At 37.5% G+C, this 21,166-nt stretch overlaps 1 long non-coding RNA gene across 1 annotated transcript; it reads right to left on the reverse strand.

Moving 5' to 3' along the window:
• Window positions 1-2,521: 2,521 nt before the first annotated feature.
• LOC107818544 (uncharacterized) lies at window positions 2,522-9,933 on the reverse strand. Its single transcript, XR_001655451.2, has 2 exons — window positions 9,295-9,933; window positions 2,522-2,900 (listed from the first exon to the last, which is right to left on the reverse strand). It is a non-coding gene; the product is annotated as an uncharacterized LOC107818544 (long non-coding RNA).
• Window positions 9,934-21,166: the final 11,233 nt, after the last annotated feature.

A 21,166-nucleotide genomic window follows, 5' to 3' on the forward strand; every position in this document is an offset into this window, starting at 1 on the left:
CACTTTATCAACTTACGTATTTTCTGAGACCCATGAAGAGACGATAGAATAATAGGACACATGGGGAATCAAGAACATAGGCACCCCTATTACTTCTAAAAATAGAATCATTTGTGAAAGTTGTGTGCTTGCTCGTTTGGTTGCATCATATAGATCATACCAAAAGGAAAGAAGGGATAGACTTAGCATGACTTAACTCCATTGAGTCCTTAATACCTTCCAAGAAAATTTTCAAACAACTCAACTCAATCTACCATAGCATAAAGAGATTCAAAATCAGTGTTGAGTAAAGGCTAAGTCCGCAACTTAAACTAGTTGCTCGTTTATGTGAATTTGGGCAGCATCTCCCATGTAACAAGAACCTCCTCCAATACTATATACCAACAACAATGACCAGAGCAATCCAGAAATATATAATTATCAATAACAAGACACCATATAACAACAACAAGTCACAACTACTTCACGACGAGTGGCAAGCTCTGATTGAAACATGTATACCCCATATCACCCCTTATAGACTTCTTAATTTAACTTAACAACATCATTAACATGATAATAAAATCATTCATCAATTATTCCAGCCTTATACCATATATATATATAACAAAGAAAACTATCCACAACTCCAACTATCCTCAGTTAGCTACTTTATTCACTAGTTCATGTCTAGCCCATCCATTTAACTTAATCAACATCAAGATAACCTTAAGCAAATGCAAGAACACAATATAATTACCTCCTACAGTGGATTCAAGTCAAAATACATGTTATATTTAGCTTATAATAGCCCAACACACCCCAATCACTTCATTCCCAAAACGACAACTATAGTAGTATCAAACACCCCGAAAATGTTACAAAGAACGACCAATTCGCTATTTTGCCATTATGCGGTGTTTCTCCACACCATTTATCCCCTAAAACGACATTAATAGTAGAAAAATAGACAACCCAAAAATAACACGAAACAACCCATAAAACAGTCCATTACAAGTCGAATAACTCGAACTCACGACTTTCGATCACCGTTCCATGAGTTATAACTATTAGGAAATGAATTTATCAACCTTATTTGACATTTAATATCTTAAATACATAAAGTAGGAATTTTATTAACTATTAAATACCTTCCAAAACTCAAACTACAAAGTAAAAGAGAGGTGATATAGCGATACGTCATAGGGATCGTTCTAATATTATCGCTTCTTGATTTCGTACTCGGGTTGTTAATCTTCTTTGAAACCCTTATAGAGAGCTTAAGGGTACATTTATGGGTCTTATTTGGTCGCGGTATCTAGAAAAATTAAGAAAGATATGACATAAGGGATATAAATATCCTTTTATTTTTGAAAAGTCAAAAATGTGCTACTTGGCACTCTAGCATTGACCCTTCTTCCAACGCTTATATTGTTTTATCTGTATGTCGTATGAACGAACATTTACAAGCGTTGGAAACTAAATAACAAGAACTTAAATTTTGTATATAATATGTCTCAAAAAGACCTCATATAACATATGAAAGGTATTGCTGAAAAAGCTTTAGTGACCCACCTAATTGTCACCTATGCAGTCTACTCAGTCTCGCGAAACTGTAAATATCTCTCCACTCCGATATCATATCGATGAACGGTTTAATGCGTTAGAAACTGGACTCGTAGATCTTAAATTTTATATGTGGATCATCCTATAATTCCAAGTATATTAGGAGAAAATCGCTGCTACATTTGACCTAATATTCAACACATTATGAATGTAACTTGTGATGACCTTTGCCAACTTTTGTTCCAAAACTCTTTTGACTTCAAAATGCAACATACGACTATTATACGAATAAAATAACTCATAACATAACATCATTATCATGTTAAAAGCCCTACTATCACCCCAAAAGTACATGTTATAACATTCCCAACTTGTCGACATTCGACAAAACTTATTTTCTTCAATTTGCTTAGTTCCTAAGCCTTTCAACCCTCTTGGTAGTTGTTATCCACGATCTTAAAGATTTGTAACCTCCAAGGTAACATGATTAACTTACTTTATGTACTTTCAAAGATGATCTCATTTCTGAGCTTACATCAATTAACTTATGATGTACTCTCACGTACAAAAATATGGGGTGTAACACTGCTAAGGCACTGACTTAGAAGTTTTTGCCATTGTAATATGGAAAATATAGATTTGAAAAAAATATGAAGATTTAAATATGGTATAAAGGTCTGAGTTGAAGGCTCAAAGAAGACGTATGAAGATGAAGTTGAAGATATGAAGGCTCAATGAACAATGTATGAAGATCTGGAGAAGTTAAAATCCGGTAGAATGTTCGATGGTAAATTCTAGAATTGAAAAGTGGAAGAAGTGAAAAAAGTTAGGCTTTTATAGGGGAAAAGTGTCACGACCCCGAATTCTCACGGGACCATGATGGCGCCTAACATTTTATAGGCAAGCCAATGTTAGAAAGAGTTATTAGCCATTTTTAACAATTCAAATTAAATGAAACCCAATAAGATGAAATAAATTGAAATAGAGTGAATAAGCTAAAATAACAGCGATATCGAGATACAATATCAAAACTGGTGTCACAAGTGCACGAGTGACTAGAGTATTACAAATAACAGTCTAAATAAAAGCATAACTATCTGCAATGAAATAAATTGCTAGAATAATGTAGAAGGGGACTTCAGGCTTGCGAACACCGTACAGTTGTATCTCAAGTCTCCGTCAAGCACCATATCCAAGCAATCTGCTGACCACCGATGTGACCGACTCTAAAATCTGCACAAGAAGTGCAGAGTGTAGTATGAGTACAACTGACCCCATGTACTCTGTAAGTGCCGAGCCTAACCTCGACGAAGTAGTGACGAGGCTAAGGAGGGTCACTTACAAGAACCTGCATGCTGTATAATAATAATAAAAAGGTAAGGAAAATAGGAAGAATAAGATAATTAACTTATGAAAAAGGGCGCAATCCTTGTATCAGAGAACCCAGAATAACCGATCTCATAATTTCATGTAACAACACCAAAAATCAACACAACAACAACAATGAATACAACACACACAATCCGTTGCGGCGCGCAATCCGATCCTACCGTACAATACGCAATCTTCCCTTATTGTACCATATCAATATCAAGAATCACATATAAAATATGTTGCGGCGCGCAACCCTATCCACAATATCATCATAATTAATATCATAATCCTCCCATATTTCACCATATCAAATCACATATAAAATCCTCCCTTATTCTACCATATCACAATCATTACGGCGTGCAACCCGATCCATAAACAAATTCAACAAATGTAATCAATTCAACAACTCAATTCACAAGAATCTCTACGATTAAAGAATATGAAAGCAAAGTAGTAAAGAAACCCCGTACTAAATCAAGAAATACTACAATTAATACGAAAGCAACAAGACAAGCCAAATATATGATAGTTAAAGTGTACAAGTAAGACAATTAAGGCAAGTAGAAATTAATCATAGAGTCATAGAAGGAACGAACATTTCAATACAAGAACAATTAATGACAAGTAACAAGTTATGGCATAGAAAGCAATTAAAGCATGTAACAGTTAAGGCATAGAATAAGAAAATTCATAAAATACAGGAAAGCATGGAAATAACTTTTTTGACGGCATATATATACCTGTCACCTCGCATATACACTGTTACACACACAATTCACATAACATATAGTTCAAGGGTTCCTAATTCCCTCAAATCAAAGTTAGACCCAATGCTTACCTCGCTTTGCAATCAAATCAAAGCGAAACCGGGGCCTTTCCTCTAAAATTCGCCTCCAAACCAATCGAATCTAACCAAAATCAACTTAATATCATCAAACAACGCTAGAGAAATCACTTACAATAGATAAAACAAAGATCTTTACCCTTTTCCCAAAAAGTCAACAAAAGTTAACCCCGGGCTCGCTTCGTGCAAAACCCGAGATTCGGACCAAAACCCAATTACCCATTCACCCCCATGCGTGATTATGTGATTAGGTTTGAAATCCGACCTCAATTTGAGGTCTAAATCTCAATTTTACAAAAATCCCAATTCTACCCAGATCCCTAATTTCTACCATGAAAACCCTAGATTTAATATTGAAAACATTTGGAATGTAATGAGTAATTGAAAAGGAATAGATTAAAGTCACTTACCAATGAATTTAGGAAGAACATCTCTTGGAAAAATTACCTCTTGGGTGTTTAGGGTTGAGAAAATGTGAGAAATGAGCTAAGTCCCGTTTTCTCATCTTTTTGTCGAGGCGCAGATATCGCAAATGCGACCTGGGGTTCACAAATGCAAACCCTGCAAATGCGAATAAGTCCTCGCAAAAGAGAACTCCCCACACCTCTGTTGGCATTGGAAATATGATACTTTGTTCGCAAATACGAACGTGGGACATTCCGCAAGTGCGACCACTTTGATCACAAATGCAAACCAGCTCCTCCAGAACGCCATCGCAAATTATAACAATTTTTTCGCAGATGCGAACCTGACATAGCTCATCCTACTATCGCAAATGCGAGAACTTAAGCATGTGCAAAAAACACCGGCAGACTCCTAACTCTATCAAACACTCCGCTATGCGTTCGAAACTCACCCAAGCCCCTCGAGCTCCAAACTGAACATGCACACAAGTTCAAAAACATCATACGAACTCGCTCGCACGATCAAAACACAAAATACCACCTAGAGCTATGGATCAAACATCAAAATGAATGATATTTTCAAAGAAACTCAAGAACATGCAAATTTACCACCGGACTTCCAAATCACGTCAAATCAACTTCGTTTTGCACCAAATTTTGAGTGTCAAATAGCAATACGGAACTATTCCAAATTTTAACATCAAAATCTGAACCTGTTAAACCTTGAAATTCTTGAACTTTCAAAAATGCTAGATTTCGGTAAAATGATTCAAAACAAGTTAGGGACTTCCGAATTAAATTTTGGGCATATGACTAAGTCCCAAATCACGATGCAGACCCACCGGGACCGTCAAAATACTGATCTGGGTCCGTTTATGCAAAATGTTGACCGTAGTCAACTCAAATCATTTTAAAGGTTAAAATTCGCATTTTTTTAAAATTTTCACATAAAAATTTTCTGAAATAAGACATAGACTACGCACGCAAATCGAGATACGTAAAATGGAGCTAATCAAAGTATCGGAGCATAGAAATGAAGGCAAAAACTATAAATGACCTATCGGGTCATCACATTCTCCACCTCTAAACAAACGTTCGTCTTCAAACGAACATAGAAAGGTACCTGGATTGGTGAAAAATTGTGAATATCTACTCCGCATGTCAAACTCGGACTCCCACGTGGTTGTATCGATCGGCTGACCTCTCCACTATACTTCAACTGAAGGATAACTCTTAGACCTCAACTTTCGGACTTGTCGGACTAGAATAGCCACCGGCTCCTCCCCATAAGTCAAATCCTTGTCCAACTAGACTGAACTGAAATCTAACATATGGGACGTATCACCGTGATACTTTCAGAGCATGCACTTATGGAACACCGGATGGACTACTGATAAACTTGGTGGCAATGCAAGCTTGTAGGCCACCTCACCCACTCACTCAAGAATCTCAAAAGGTGAGATATAACTAGGGCTCAACTTGCCCTTCTTTTCGAAACTCATCACACCCTTCATGGGGAAAACCCGAAGAAATACCCTCTTCCCAACCATGAATGCAACATCACGAACTCTACGGTCGGTGTAACTCTTCTACCTAGACTGAGCTGTGCGAAGTCGATCCTGAATCATTTTGACCTTTTCCAAGGCATACTGAACCAAATTGATACCCAACAACTGAGCTTTTCCCGGCTCAAACCAATCAACTGGCGAACGGCACCGCCTCCAGTACAATGCCTCATAGGGATCCGTATGAATACTCAACTTGTAGATGTTGTTGTAGGCAAACTCCGCAAGTGGCAAGAACTGATCCCAAGAACCCCCGAAATCCATAAAGGAAGTGCGAAGCATATCTTCCAATATCTGAATGGTGCGCTTAGACTGTCCATCCGTCTGGGGGTAAAATATTGTACTCAACTTAACCCGTGTTCCTAACTCACGATGTACGACCCTCCAGAAATGCAAAGTGAACTGCGTACCTCAATCATAAATGATAGACATGGGCACACCGTGAAGACGTACGATCTCGCGGTTATAGATCTCAGCCAACCGCTATGAAGAATGGTAATTGCCACTGGAATAAAATGTGCCGACTTGGTCAACTTATCCACAATGACCCATACTGCGTCAAACTTCTTCTAAGTCTGTGGGAGCCCAACAATAAAATCCATGGTAATATGCTCCCTAGGGGTTCTTATCGAGCAGATAATTACGCTTAACAGTTCGGCTTATCGGATTATAAATATAGTGATACGCTAACCATCCAATAAGATAACGGGCGGATTGGTATCAGATTAACGATTATCGGAAGGTTATCGGACGGTTTATTGGCTAAACCAAATAAATTTTTTATCATAGTATCTTGCTGCTCTAGCTTCACAACTCGGTCATATGTTTTTCTAATGTATATTCGAGGCATTTTATGTGCACATGACAATAAATCCCATAGTATATTATGTACATGTTGGATATGAGACTATCTCAATCACTGCACCCAAATGAAGCAGCAACCTTAATTATCACTTCTCATTGGCTATTTTTTTTTATCATAGCATCTTGCTGCACTTTCTCTGTTTTAATGTATATGTTGTTCTCATATCCAACATGTACATAGTATACTGTGGGATCTATTACTCTGGAACAAATTTTTTGAATACTCAATAAAGGTAAAAGTGTAAATATAAAAATTCTTAACGGGTTAACGATTTATCCGATAAAAAAATTGAGTAATCCGCCCCCAAACTGTTAAGCCGTTAATTATAAAATCTCAATCCGTTCGCCATCCATTATCCCGATAATCCGATACCAATAAGCTAATAAACCATCGATTCGGTTAACAGTTATGGTTTGATTTTGAACAACCCTAATGCTTCTACTTCCACTCGGGGATCTCTAGCCTCTGAAGCAAACCATCAGGCCTCTGATGCTCGTACTTTACTTGCTTACAATTCAGACACCAAGCCACATATGCAACTATATACTTCTTCATTCTCCTCTACCAATAATGCTGCCGCAAGTCTTGATACATCCTTGCGGCACGCAGATGAATGGAATACCGGGAACTATGGGCCTCCTCAAGAATCAACTCATGAAGCCCATCCACATTAGGCACACAAATCCGACCCTGCATCTTCAACACCCCATCATATCTAATATTAACCTGCTTTGCAGTACCGTGCCATACCATGTCCTTAAGAACAAGCAAATGGGGGTCATCATACTGACACTCTCTGATGTGTTCATATAAAGAAGACCGAGAGACCGTGCAAGCTAGAACATAACTGGGCTCTGAAATATCTAACCTCACGAATTGATTGGCCAAAGCCTGAACATCTAATACTAGCGGCCTCTCTCCAACTGGAATAAACGTCAGGTTACCCATACTCATAACCTTTCTACTCAAGGCATCGGCCACCACATTGACCTTCCCGGTATGATACAAAATGGTGATATCATAATCTTTCAACAGCTCTAACCACCTCCTTTTCCTCAAGTTGAGATCCTTTAGCTTGAACAAATACTGTAGACTCCAATGATCCGTGAATACCTCACACGACACGCGATAAAGATAGTGCCTCCAAATCTTTAGTGCAAGAACAATGGATGCTAACTCTAAGTCATGAACAAGATAATTCTTCTCATGAAACTTGAACTACCGTGACATGTATAGAATCACCTGCCATCCTGCATCAATATTGCATCGATCCCAATACGCAATGCATCACAATACACCATGTAGGATCCTAAACCTGTGGGCAACACCAACACTGGCGCTATAGTCAAAGCAGTCTTGAGCTTCTGAAAGCTCAACTCACACTCATCCGACCACCTAAATGGAGCACCCCTTTTGGGTCAATCTAGTCAATGGGACTGCTATGTGTCACACCTCCTTTTTACCGAAGAGGATATGGGATAAGGGAATTTTTCCAAATTAAGTGACATTAATCGAAATGGGATTATTTATTTATCAGAGTCGCCACTTGGAATAATTTATGGTGTCCCAAGTCACCGGTTTATTTTAAATCCCAAATCGAGGAAGTTTGACTCTATTTATGGTCCGCGAATACAGAAGACCGGGTAAGGAATTCTGTTAACCCGGGAGAAGGTGTGAGGCACTCCCGAGTTCCGTGGTTTTAGCACGGTCGCTTAACTAGTAATAATTGGCCTAGTTATCTGATTTATACATATTTGAAACCTTTTGTGCATTACCGCTTTTATATCGCTTTTAATATTTATGAAATTTATTTCTGGAACAAGTCACGATGTCGTACACTTGTCGTTTTGATACACATTGCAAACCGCACCACATGAAATGCACCCGCGATTTACAACATGTTTACTTTTATTATTATTGTTTGAAGTTCTGATCGATTCACGTGAAACGCACACTCGAATTGGGATTTACGTATCGTGACCATGCCACGGGAACCGTACCCATGGTCACGATGATTTATTATTTGCGTCTAAAGCAAGCTACGATGTTCATGATTAATTACTACATTTGAGATTGTTTTGAGATCGTGATTTATGATAAAGTATTATTGTGGAAAGGTATATGAGTTCAACACATCCTTAATAAGTAAGTTAACAACAATTTTACCCTTATTAAATTGGACCAAACAAAAATAAACCATTAGGTCTATTACATCAAATTAAAACCTCACATGCCCAAATTAATTCTCAAACAAATCCTATGGCTTTCTCAAATATTTTCCGAACAACCTATGAATAATTAAGCTAAAACCCATAACTCAATTTGTTATAGCACAAACTAAAACACAACCTACTGCCATTAAATCTTTCACAAATGAGCAATAAAAATTCTAATCAAAATTGGAAGACTCAAAACATTATACATTCTGAACTAAAAAAAAAAGCAAGTAGAGATATTCTCACACATAATCCAAATCAATGAAAGAAAATAGCCGACATAAAGAAAGATGAAACGGTAACCATTATAACCTTTATAATTAACCAAATGAAAGCAGTACACCAATACGCATAAGACAAACATCAACCAAAATTAATAGATAACAAAGAAGAAAATTCGGAAAGAAAAAAAAAATACAGCGAAACATTATATGAATCAATATCCAAAAAGAAAAATAAAAAAAACTAAGAAACGAACCTTTTATTGAACAATTCTCTTCAATAATATTAGAAGTTCCACCGGAGCTTTAAAATTTCAGAAACGGCAAGTCGAACTGCGACAAGAACTCGAACCGACGACTAAGATCGGAAAAGCTCAAAAAACCCACAACAACTCTCGAGGTGTTGATAGCCCAGGAGATGCAGAGTGAACAGTAGGAGATAGAATTATTTTGAAATTCCCTTTCATTACTGTTTTTTTTTAATTTCCGATCTCAATCCTTTGTTGAAGCTTTTCTATGTATTTTTTAGCTAATTTCCTTTTTTTCGAAACTTCAAATAGCACTTTAAGAATTCTGAGCTTTTGAAAGTTTTGTTTCTAGCCTATATTGAGTGCCTTTTCGCGTGTGTGATGAGAGGAGGGTGTGGGAGTGAAAGAATGAGAGTGAGATAGGGGCGGCGCTAGGGTTCTCTGTAGAAGAGGGGTCTGTTCCGTCTATCTCTCTTTCTTTTTGTCTCTGTTTTTCCCCCTCCCCCTTCTCTCTATTTTCAGATCTATCTCCCTTTTGTGTGTTGGGTGAGTGAAAAATATATAGGTCTAGGTACAGAGATTAATTGGTGACATGGACATGTGCATTTTTTGAGAGAAAGTATGTGAGTTTGTTACAAAAGATAAGGAAGATTCTTGCCACATGGAAATGACTTATTGACACTTGTTTTAATTAATATATTTTTTTTAAGAGTGTAAAATAAAAATACTAGCTAAATATTTTAAAATCAAGAACATATAATTTTTGTGATTTTTAATTTTCTTAAATAAACCTACGAAAAATGAAGTTAAGGTTAAAATATGTAGATTAAACTTAAAATTATTTACATACTAAAAAGTGTTGAAAAATCACAAGTATGGTAAAAAATTAGGTGCTTACTCTATGGATGAAAATTCCTCCGGGAACTGGCGATAATAAACCGCCAAACCAAGGAAGCTCCGAATCTTTGTAGCTGAAGTAGGTCTAGGCCAGTTTTGAACTACCTCAATCTTCTTAGATCCACTTTGATGCTCTCTGCAGATACAACATGTCCCAAAAAGGCGATTGAGTCCAACTAAAACTCACACTTTGAAAACTTGGCATATATCTCTCAGAGTCCTAAGTACAATCCGAAGATGTTGCTCATGCTCCTCTCGATTTCAAGAGTAGATCAAGATATCATCAATGAATACGATCAATAAAGAATCCAAATAGGGCTTGTATACAGGGTTCATCAAACTCATAAATGCTGCTGGGGCACTTGTCAACCCAAATGACATCATTAGGAACTCATATTGCCCATACCGAGTCCGAAAAGCCATCTTAGGGACATCAAATGCCTAATCTTCAACTGATGGTATCCATACCTCAAATCGATCTTCGAAAATACCTTGGCACCCTGAAGCTGATCAAGTAAGTCATCAATCCTCGGCAACGAATAGTTGGTCTTGATAGTGACTTTTTTCAACTGTTGATAGTCTATACATATCCTCATCGATCCATTTTTATTCTTCACGAACAATACGGGCTTACCCCAGGGTGAGACACTAGGTCTAATGAATTCTTTATCAAGTAAATCTTACAACTGCTCCTTCAATTCCTTCAACTCCGGCGGGGCCATACGGTATGGTGGAATAGAAATGGACTGAGTGCCTGGAGCTAAATTAATACAGAAGTCAATATCTCTGTCGGGTGGCATCCCCGACAGATCTACAGGAAACACCTCTAGAAACTCACGTACAACAGGTACTGAATCTATGGAAGGAACCTCCGCACTAGAATCCCGAATATAGGCCAAATAAGTTAGACACCCCTTCTCGACCATACGTTGAGCCTTGACATAAGAAATAACCATGCTGGTAGAATGACCAAGAGTCCATCTCCACTCTAATAGAGGTAACCTCGGCAAGGCTAAAGTCACTGTCTTGGCATGACAATACAATATAACATGATACGGTGACAACTAATCCATGCCCAAAATAATATTAAAGTCTACCATATCAAGAAGTAGGAGATCTACACGAGTCTCAAGACTCACAATAATAATCGCACACGAACGATATACATGATCTATATTAATAGAATCTCCCACAGGTGTGAACACATACACAAACGTACTCAAAGAATCATGAGGCACAACCAGATATGAAGCAAAATAGGATGACACGTAGGAATAAGTAGAGCCCAGACTAAATAGAACTGAAGCATCTCTATCGCAAACTAGAACAATACCCGTGATAACGACGTCAAATGACTCTGACTTAGGTCTAGTCGGGAAAGCATAAAATTGAGGCTGGCCCCCACCACTATGACCTACGTCTCTGGGATGGTCTCTAGCTGGCTGAACTCCACCTCTAATGGCCTGACCTCCACCTATAATAGCCAGACCTCCACCTCTGGCTGCCTGCCCCCTTTCTTTAGCTGGCTGAGTAGGCGGTGGAGCATTTGGTACCAGGATCATGGCACGAGAACTCTGTTGTGGCATGCCGCTCAACAATCTCACACAGAACCTCCTGATGTGACTAGTACCTCCATACTCAAAACACCCATCCTGGTGTTGTGGCTGCTGAAGCTAACCCAAACAGGCTGGATAACCACGGGCATAGATCTGGATCAGAGGCGCACTAATTGGAGCTGATGGTGCACTGTAAGCTGTTTGCCCCAGATGAGATACATAAAGACCACGACTCCTTAAAGCACTGTGAGATACTTGAAGCGCTGACTGAAATGGCTTGGGAGGATGGCCTCTACCAAAAGTACCCCTACCTCCAGATGAGGCGCCACTGAAACTACCGGAATGACTATGACTCTTAGCAGACACCGGCCCCCTCTCCTGACCACGAACCATCTCGATCTGTCTAGCAATATCTACGGCCCTCTAGAAAGAAATATCATCTCCAGTCTCCTCGGCCATCTCTAGCCTAATACTGAAAGTGAGCCCATCAATAAATCTCCTCACTCTCTCCCTCTCAGTAGGGAGCAAGATAATGGCATGGCGAGCTAGGTCCACAAATCAAGTCTCGTACTGGGTAATGGTCATACTACCCTGCTGAAGTTGCTCAAACTGCCTGTGGTAATCCTCTCAGAGTGACATGGATGAACTTCTCTAGAAATAGCTGTGAAAACTGATCACACGTAGGTGCAGGCGAACCAGGTGGTCTAGTCAATACATAATCTCTCCACCATCTCTTTGCAGAACCAGTCAGCTGAAACACTGCAAAGTCGACCCCATTGGTCTCAACAATACCCATATTGCGCAACGCCTCGTGACAACGATCCAGGTAATCCTATGGGTCCTCAGAATATGCACCGCTGAAATGAACAGGAAAGAGCTTGGTAAACTTATCCAACCTCAAGAAGGCCTCAGAAGTAGGGGTGGGTTTAAAATCTGAAAAATTAAAAAATTGTACCGTACCAAATTAATTCGGTACAGTATTTTTCAAAAGTTCGATACTTCGGTACGATCCTCGGTATTAGGATATTGGTATTTCGGTATTTCAGTTTAACCGAAATACCAATTTCTTTTACTAAATGTTATATAGCATATGTCAAATACAATGTGTAGTCTAGTTTTAATTAAGCAATGGTACCGGCCAGGTGCCCTAATCTTGAGAGATGTGCCAGTATTTATATGCCCCACTTCTTTTATTTCTGTGTCATCCGTTTTCTTAGCGCTAGAGTAATATGCTATTAAGCTTAATTTGCATGTTATCGTCAGGAGAATTATAATCTGATTTGGTTGAACAAGCCATAGTTCTGAAAAGGCATGCACTTTGTAGGATTCCAACACTTGTCATGGAAAATCGGCATTAGCCAAAGCTCATAACCATTGTGTGTACAATTTTGAGCTCACAACAGAAGTGCAGAAATTACGGTCCACTATTAGACTTTGTTGCTTGCATCTTTACTGATTCTATGGCATGAAAGTGCCTCTGGAATCTATTAATAGAACATTTGTTTCTCAAAGAAGGAAAACTAGATAAGCCAGAGTTGAAATTAAAAAAAAAGTTAAGCAATAGGGAATATGTTCCTACCTAAGAAATTATCGTGCTTTTCCATCCAACTCTTTTTTGTTTTTACCCTTTCGTTTCATATATTTTCTCTATTAAAATTTGGTCTATTTTATATTTTATTGTTCAATGGATGTAATGGCCAAATACTTCTCTTTCAAAATTTTCAATAATCTTGGCTGCCTCAGTCTTATATGCAAATAAGGCAGCTACAAGAAATGCTCTAGTAAAGCTGTACATCACTCTTTAATGCATGATTGCTGTTGCATTTCTTATTATCTTATAGACCTTTATCATGCAAATTTGTTATGCAAATTGATAAATCGAAACAGTACCGAAATCGTACCGAACCAAACAAGAAATATCGAACTACATTGGTACGGTATTTGCTATACACAATTGATAAATCGAATATTGAAATACCGAACCATAATTCCTAAATACCGAACCAAAATACAGAACGCCCACCCCTACTCAGAAGACATAGCGGGTCTATTACCGGCCTGTGCCGTGACGACCGGCTGAACCACCCCAACTGACGGGGCTACTGGAGTCTGATATAAGGGAGCCACCTGCTTAGGGGTATGAGTAGCGGGAGTGTGTGCTCCTCCCCTATCCTGAGTGATAGCCGGTGCCACCGGGAATGCATCAGTCTGGGCCACATTTCCCATAAGGCCCACCAAGCGGACTAGAACGTCCAGAAGTACTAGAGTTGATATGAACCCCTCCGGGATCTGAGCTGGTCTGGCGGGTACGGTTTGAGTTGGAACCTCCTCCTCATGATCAATTTGAGGCTCCACTACGGGTGATGTTGCTCGAGCTCTAGGCTGAGCTCTGCCTCTGCCTCAGCCTCTAGCTTGACCTCGGCCTCGCTCTCTTCCCCTGGTAGTAGCTGCCATTGGGGGATCCGGCTTCTGTCCGGCTACAGATGTTGTGCGTGCTCTCGCCATCTGCAAGAGAACAAGAATAAAATGGTTCAATCATCAATGATAGAATAAAATTGCACGATAGAGAAGGAAAGAAGTGAATTTTTTCCTAAATTCTATAGCCTTTGGAAGATAAGTATAGACGTCTCCGTACCGATTCTCCAGACTCTACTAAGGTTTCTCGTGACTTGTGAGACCTAGGCAATCTAGTACTCTGATACCAACTTGTCATGACCCGGAATTCCCACCCTCGGGACCGTAATTGTGGCTAATATTTTACTTGTTAGGCAAGCCAACGTTAGATAGAGTTATTAGCCATTTTTAACAATTCAAATTAAATGAAGCCCAATAAGCTGAAATAAAGAATTAGCAAAAATAATGACGATATCTAGATAAATTCCCAGAACTGGTATCACAAGTGCACGAGCGACTAGAGTACTACAAATAATAGACTGAATGAAAGCATAGCTATCTGAAATGAAATAAATAGCTAGAGTAATGTAAAGGGGGACTTCAGGGCTGCGAACACCGTGTAGTTGCATCACAAGTCTCCGTCAAGTACCGGATCCGAGCAATCTACTGATCGTCGCTGGGACCGACTCCAAATTCTGCATAAGAAGTGCATAGTGTAGTATGAGTACAACCGACCCCATGTACTCTGTAAGTGCCGAGCCTAACCTCTTTGAAATAGTGACGAGGCTAAGGCGGGTTACTTGTAATAACCTGCACGCAATATAATAATAATAATAGGAAAGGAAAACATGAAGAATAAGGTAGTAAACTTATGAAAAAGGACCCAATCATTGTATCAGAGAACCATGAATAACCTATCTCATAATTTCATGTAACAACACCGGAAATCAACACAACAACAATAATAAATACAACACACACAATCTGTTGCGGCGCGCAACCCGATCCCACCGTACAATATATAATCCTCCCTTATTTTACCATATCAATATCAAGAATCGCATATAAAATCAGTTGCAGCGCGCAACCCGATCCCACTACATCAATATTAAATCCTCCCTTATTCCACCATATCACAACCGTTGCGGCGCGCAACCCGATCCATAAACAAATTCAACAAATGTAATCAATCCAACAACTCAATTCACAAGAATCTCTACGATTAAGAATATGAAAGCAAAGCAATAAAGAAACCCCTTACCAAATCAAGGAATACTACAATTAATACGAAAGCAACAAGACAAGCCAAATATATGATAGTTAAAGTGTATAAGTAAGACAATTCAGGCAAGTAGCAATTAATCATGGAGTTATGGAAGGAACGAACATTTCAATACAAGAACAATTAATGACAAGTAACAAGTTATGACCTAAAAAGCAATTAAAGCATGTAACAGTTAAGACATGAAATAAGATAATTCATAAAATACGGGAAAGCATGGAAACAACTATTTTGACGGCTTATATACACCTGTCACCTCGTATATACTCCGTTACACACATAATTCACATAACATATAGTTCAAGGGTTTTTAATCCCCTCAAATCAAAGTTAGACCCAATACTTACCTCGCTCCGCAATCAAATCAAAGAGAAACAGGGGCCTTTCCTCTAAAATCTGGCTCCAAATCAATCTAATCTAACCAAAATCGACTTAATATCATCAAACAACGCTAGGGAAATCAATTACAATAGATAAAACTAAGATCATTATACTTTTCTCAAAAAGTCAACAAAAGTCAACCTCGGGCCCTCTTGGTCAAAACCCCGAATTATCCATTCACCCCAAGCCCGATTATGTGATTAGTTTCGAAATTCGACCTCAATTTGAGGTCTAAATCTCAATTTTATAAAAAATTTCAATTCTACCCAAATTCCTAATTTTTACCATAAAAACCCTAGATTTAATGGTGAAAATACTTGGAATGTAATGTGTAATTGAAAAGAAATAGATTAAAGTAACTTACCAATGAATTTAGGAAGAAAATCTCTTGAAAAAATCGCCTCTAGATTGTTTTGGGTTGAGAAAATGTGAGAAATGAGTTAAGTCCCGCTTTCTCAGCTTTTTGTCCAGGTGCAGATATCGCAAATGCGACCTGGGGTTCGCAAATGCAAAGATTTCTAGCAAAAAAAAAATCCTCAAACCTCTGTTGGCATTGCAAATGCGACGCTTTGTCCGCAAATGCGAACGTGGGACATTCCGCAAATTCGACCACTTTGATTGCAACTGCGAACCAGCTTCCCCCGGTACCCCATTGCAAATGCGATCAATCTCTTCGCAAATGCGAACCTGACATGGCCCATCCTACTATCGCAAATGCGATCCTAAGCTCGCAAATGCGAGAACTGAGGCCTGTGCAAAAAAAAAACTAGCAGACTCCTAACTCTATCAAACACTCCGCTACGCGTCCGAAACTCACCCGAGCCCCTTGGGAACCAAACCGAACATGCAGACAAGTCTAAAAATATCATACGAACTTGCTCGCGCGATTAAAACACCAAATAATACCCAAAACTATGAATCCGACATAAAAATGAATGATATTTTCAAAGAACTCAAGAACATACAAATTTACAATCGGACGTCCAAATCAACTCTGTTTTGCATCAAATTTTACAGACAAGTTTCAAATAGAAATACGAAACTTTTCCAAGTTTCAACATCAAAATTCGAACCCGTTAGCTAAGAAGTCAACTTTTGGTCAAACCTTGAAATTCTTAACTTTCAAAAATGCTAGATTTCGGCAAAATGCTAGATTCCAAATGCTAGATTTCGGCAAAATGCCAGATTCCGAATTAAATTTTGGGCATATGCCCAAGTCCTAAATCTCGATACGGACCCACATGTACTGTCAAAATACTGATCTGGATATGTTTACATAAAATATTGACCGCAGGCAACTCAAATTATTTTTAAGGTCAAAATTCACATTTTCTTAAATTTTTCACATAATGTTTTTTCGGAATTAGACACGGACTGTGCACGTAAATCGAGACATACAAACTGGAGCTTATGGAGGCCTTAAAGCAAATAAATAAGGGCTAAAACTATAAATGACCTATCGGGTCATCACAAAAAGGTAATTGCGCAACCTTTCGCATTCGAAGATAGTTAGTCGATGACAAACACGTGTTCGAAGTCAGAACTACATGGTTGATAGGACGTTTCGATTTATCCGCCATCTCAGTTATAACGTACGAGGGAAGAAACCAGTGTTCATCTATCATATTGCATTATTTCGGCAAACCTACTTTCCAGAAAATGAGGGGACTATCTGTATACTGGTAAAATCGAGGATAGAGCATACCCGATTTCCCGGTGAAGAAAACAGAAGAAGGGCATGAACGCATGAGACTGAAATCTAGGCCGGGAACCTTTCGTATCGAGACCCATAAAAGAAGAACGATGTGTTCATCATTGGGCATGATAAAGAAACGCTCTCTGAACCCAGAACGAGTTCTAAAACCTTGGAAAATACGGTAAACGGTTACGCACGAAGGATAAATGGCTGTGATTTGTACATGACCGAATATCACGGTGCGGATCTCGTTCGATGTCGGTTATGGATAAGTAATTAACAAGAAAGGAAGATTTTTTTATCTTTTTTAGACTTGTACTAGGGATGAAACTCTCTTACTAGTTAAAGATGGATTTTTTCTTTAGAGAGACACATTGTAACACGCAAATCAAGGCAATACAAATTCATTTTCTGCTTTCTAGCTTATACAAAAGTTCTTACTTAACTGTTTGTTCTTCATTTACAATTGGGTTCGAACCGCGTACAAATTTAATTATTATTCGATTTAAGGGTAAACAACCACAATGTTTAGCATTCGTTAAACAACAAAAGAATCGTTTAGAGACTAGTAAACGTGAGTTTCACTTAACCTTCCTTGTGCGTAGAACATGTTTAATTATTTTTTTTCTTGTTAAAATTAATAACCAAAAAAAAGGTAGCCCAATTAAAGTAGAAGGATTCTTCGGAGAAAAAAAAAAAAGAAATAACCTGATTTACAACTGCTAATTGAAAAGTAGTCACAATTTCGAAAGTAATGTTTTTTAGAAATAACGTGATTTACAATTACTAATTGAAAATTAGCCACAACTTCAAAAGTAATCGAAATTTAACCACTTTTTCATGTAATAATAACTTTGAACAAAAATACCCTTAAAATATGAAAAATAATTCCAGCATAATATGCTGGAGTTCAAATGTTTTACTTATAAAATTCCAGCATAATGTGTTGAAATTTACAACGTGTTGGAATTCCAACATAATATGCTAAAATAATATACACAGGAATTCCATAGTCCATTATATTATGCTGGAACTTTCTGCGTTTAAGTTAGGGTATTTTTGTCCAAATTTTATCTCCTCACAAAATAGTGACTATTTTTCAATAACTTTGCAAGTGCCGCCTATTTTATAATTATCAGTCCGAAAATCGGCTAGCCCATGCTATTATTTTGAAAAAGTAGAAATAATCTGATTTACAACTGCTAATTAATATTAGCAGTAGTTTCAAAAGTAATCGAGATTTAGCCACTTTTTCATGTAAAAATAAAATCTGAAAAACATCCTTAAAAATTCGAAAATATTCCAGCATAATATGATGGAGTTCGAATTATTTACATATGAGATTCAAGCATAATGTGTTGGGATTTCATATTATGCTGGTCTATTGGAGTTCCAACACAACCCACTGGAAGTTTATATGCATGAACTCCATAATCCAGCATATTATGCTGGAACTTTCTATGTTTCAGTTAATGTATTTTTATTCAGATTTTATCTACGCATAAAATAGTGGCTATTTATCAATAACTTTGCAAGTGCTGGCTGATTTTAATACTGGTCCAAAAATTAACTTGCCCATGCTATTTTATTGAAAAAATATAAATAACCTGATTTACAAATTGCCCATGCCACAATTTTAAAAGTAATCAAAATTTAGCCACTTTTCATGTAAAAATAAAAGAAAAATACCCTTAAAAATCCGAAATTTTTATAGCATAATATACTGGAGTTCGAATTATTTATATATGAGATTCTAACATAATGTGTTAGAATTTCAAAATGTGTTGGAGTTACAACATAATATCCTGGAAGTTTATACGCAGGAGCTCCATACATATTATGCTGCAACTTTTCGTACTTCAGATAGGATATTTTTGTCCTGATTTTATCTCCACATAGAATAATGGCTATTTTTCAATGACTTTGCAGATGCTGATTATTTTTCAATTACTTGTCCACTGGCTAGCCCATGCTGGAAAAAAAAAATAGAAATAATTTAATTTACAACTGATAATTAAAAATTATTTCAAAAGTAATCAAAATTTATTCATTTTTTCAAAAGAAAATAAAACTGCGATAATATCCTTAAATTTTTGAAAATATTCCAACATAATATACTGAATTTCGAATTTTTACATATGAGATTCAGCATAATATGCTGAGACTCATAACGTGATGAGTTCCAACACAATATGCTGGAGTTCGAATTTTTACATATAAGATTCAACATAATATATTAGAATTCATAACGTGTTGGAGTTCCAACATAATATACTGGATGTTTATATACATGAGTTCTATAATCCAGCATATTATGCTGAAACTTTTCGTATTTTAACTAGGGTACTTTTGTCCAGATTATATCTACATATTAAATAATGGCTACTTTACAAATATACGCTATTTTTCTATAACCACCCGTAAAAATGACCATGGCATACTAAATGCGAGTAGTGTGAAAAGGCCATTTCAACTCAACTTGATTTTGCGCGTCAATGGGTGATCCACGCAGGTCCCAAGTCCCGACTGACGGCTTAATCTAACGTTTGACCACTCGAGCACTTGATTTTTCTTTAATACGGAGTATAAAATACAATGGATTTAAATTATAAAAACTGACAAAATAAACAATGTGTACATCATCAGCAAAATTTTTACCAGTTGTGACAAGTTACTTATTCCAAATTACCCCCAGATATGATTGATACCCAACTAACACTACCTGTCAGGAATCCTTTTCTCAAACGTATAACTATTTACATAAAACATCGGGAGAAAAATAAGTGCAGGCCTAAAAATATTATTAATAATTAAAGATGAAACCCAATACCTTAGTCATTTGATAGAAAAATCAACAATCACTCTAATAATAAAACTCTAGCCCAAATCCCACACTAAGACAGAGTAATATGAGTTTTACTAACGGGTATACAAACTCTAAAGAAAAAGGAAATAACTAATACGAACTCGATAAAGCTGAAACAAAAGCCTCCAAGAGCAATGCGGTGGCTCACCTCAGCGATAGGATCCACTCGAACGAACTCGTCAGCCGCTAGCTCCATCTCCTGCAACGGTATCTGCATTGAGATGCAAGTAAGGAGTGAGTTATATGTAAATATAACCCAGTAAGATCCTCGACCCACCATTTCGAATACCTCTGAAACACGTGTTAGAAAATACAAACACACTACAATAAGAACAATATACTAAACACAATAATTCCACAATAACATAATATACAGGTATCAACAGAGTTAATAACAATTAACTAACAAGAACACATATGTCTCAACCCACTAAACACTAAGGACTTGTCATAAATGAAGTGAAAGAAATTAACCAACACCACAATGTTTCAAATATGTAACAGAGCATATACAATGCTCACTGAAACATACACAATGCCCCCAATATATCAAGAATCATACACAATGATCGAGTGATGTACAAAGGCATACACAATGCCCCAATATCAGGGCTCACAGTCGTATCAAACAATCAAATCCAACATCATGGCTCACAGCCGTATCACACCATCAAACAATTTATAAAATAATTTTAGTATTTTCTTTTCATAAAAAAATATATTCGCGGCTAGTCAAAGACCACTGATTCTGTCAAACGCACGATTGTCCCAACACATGGACCAGACATATAAAAATATATTTTTCAAGA

The sequence above is a fragment of the Nicotiana tabacum genome, chromosome 12, assembly GCF_000715075.1.
Source record: "Nicotiana tabacum cultivar K326 chromosome 12, ASM71507v2, whole genome shotgun sequence".
Lineage (NCBI taxonomy): Eukaryota > Viridiplantae > Streptophyta > Magnoliopsida > Solanales > Solanaceae > Nicotiana > Nicotiana tabacum.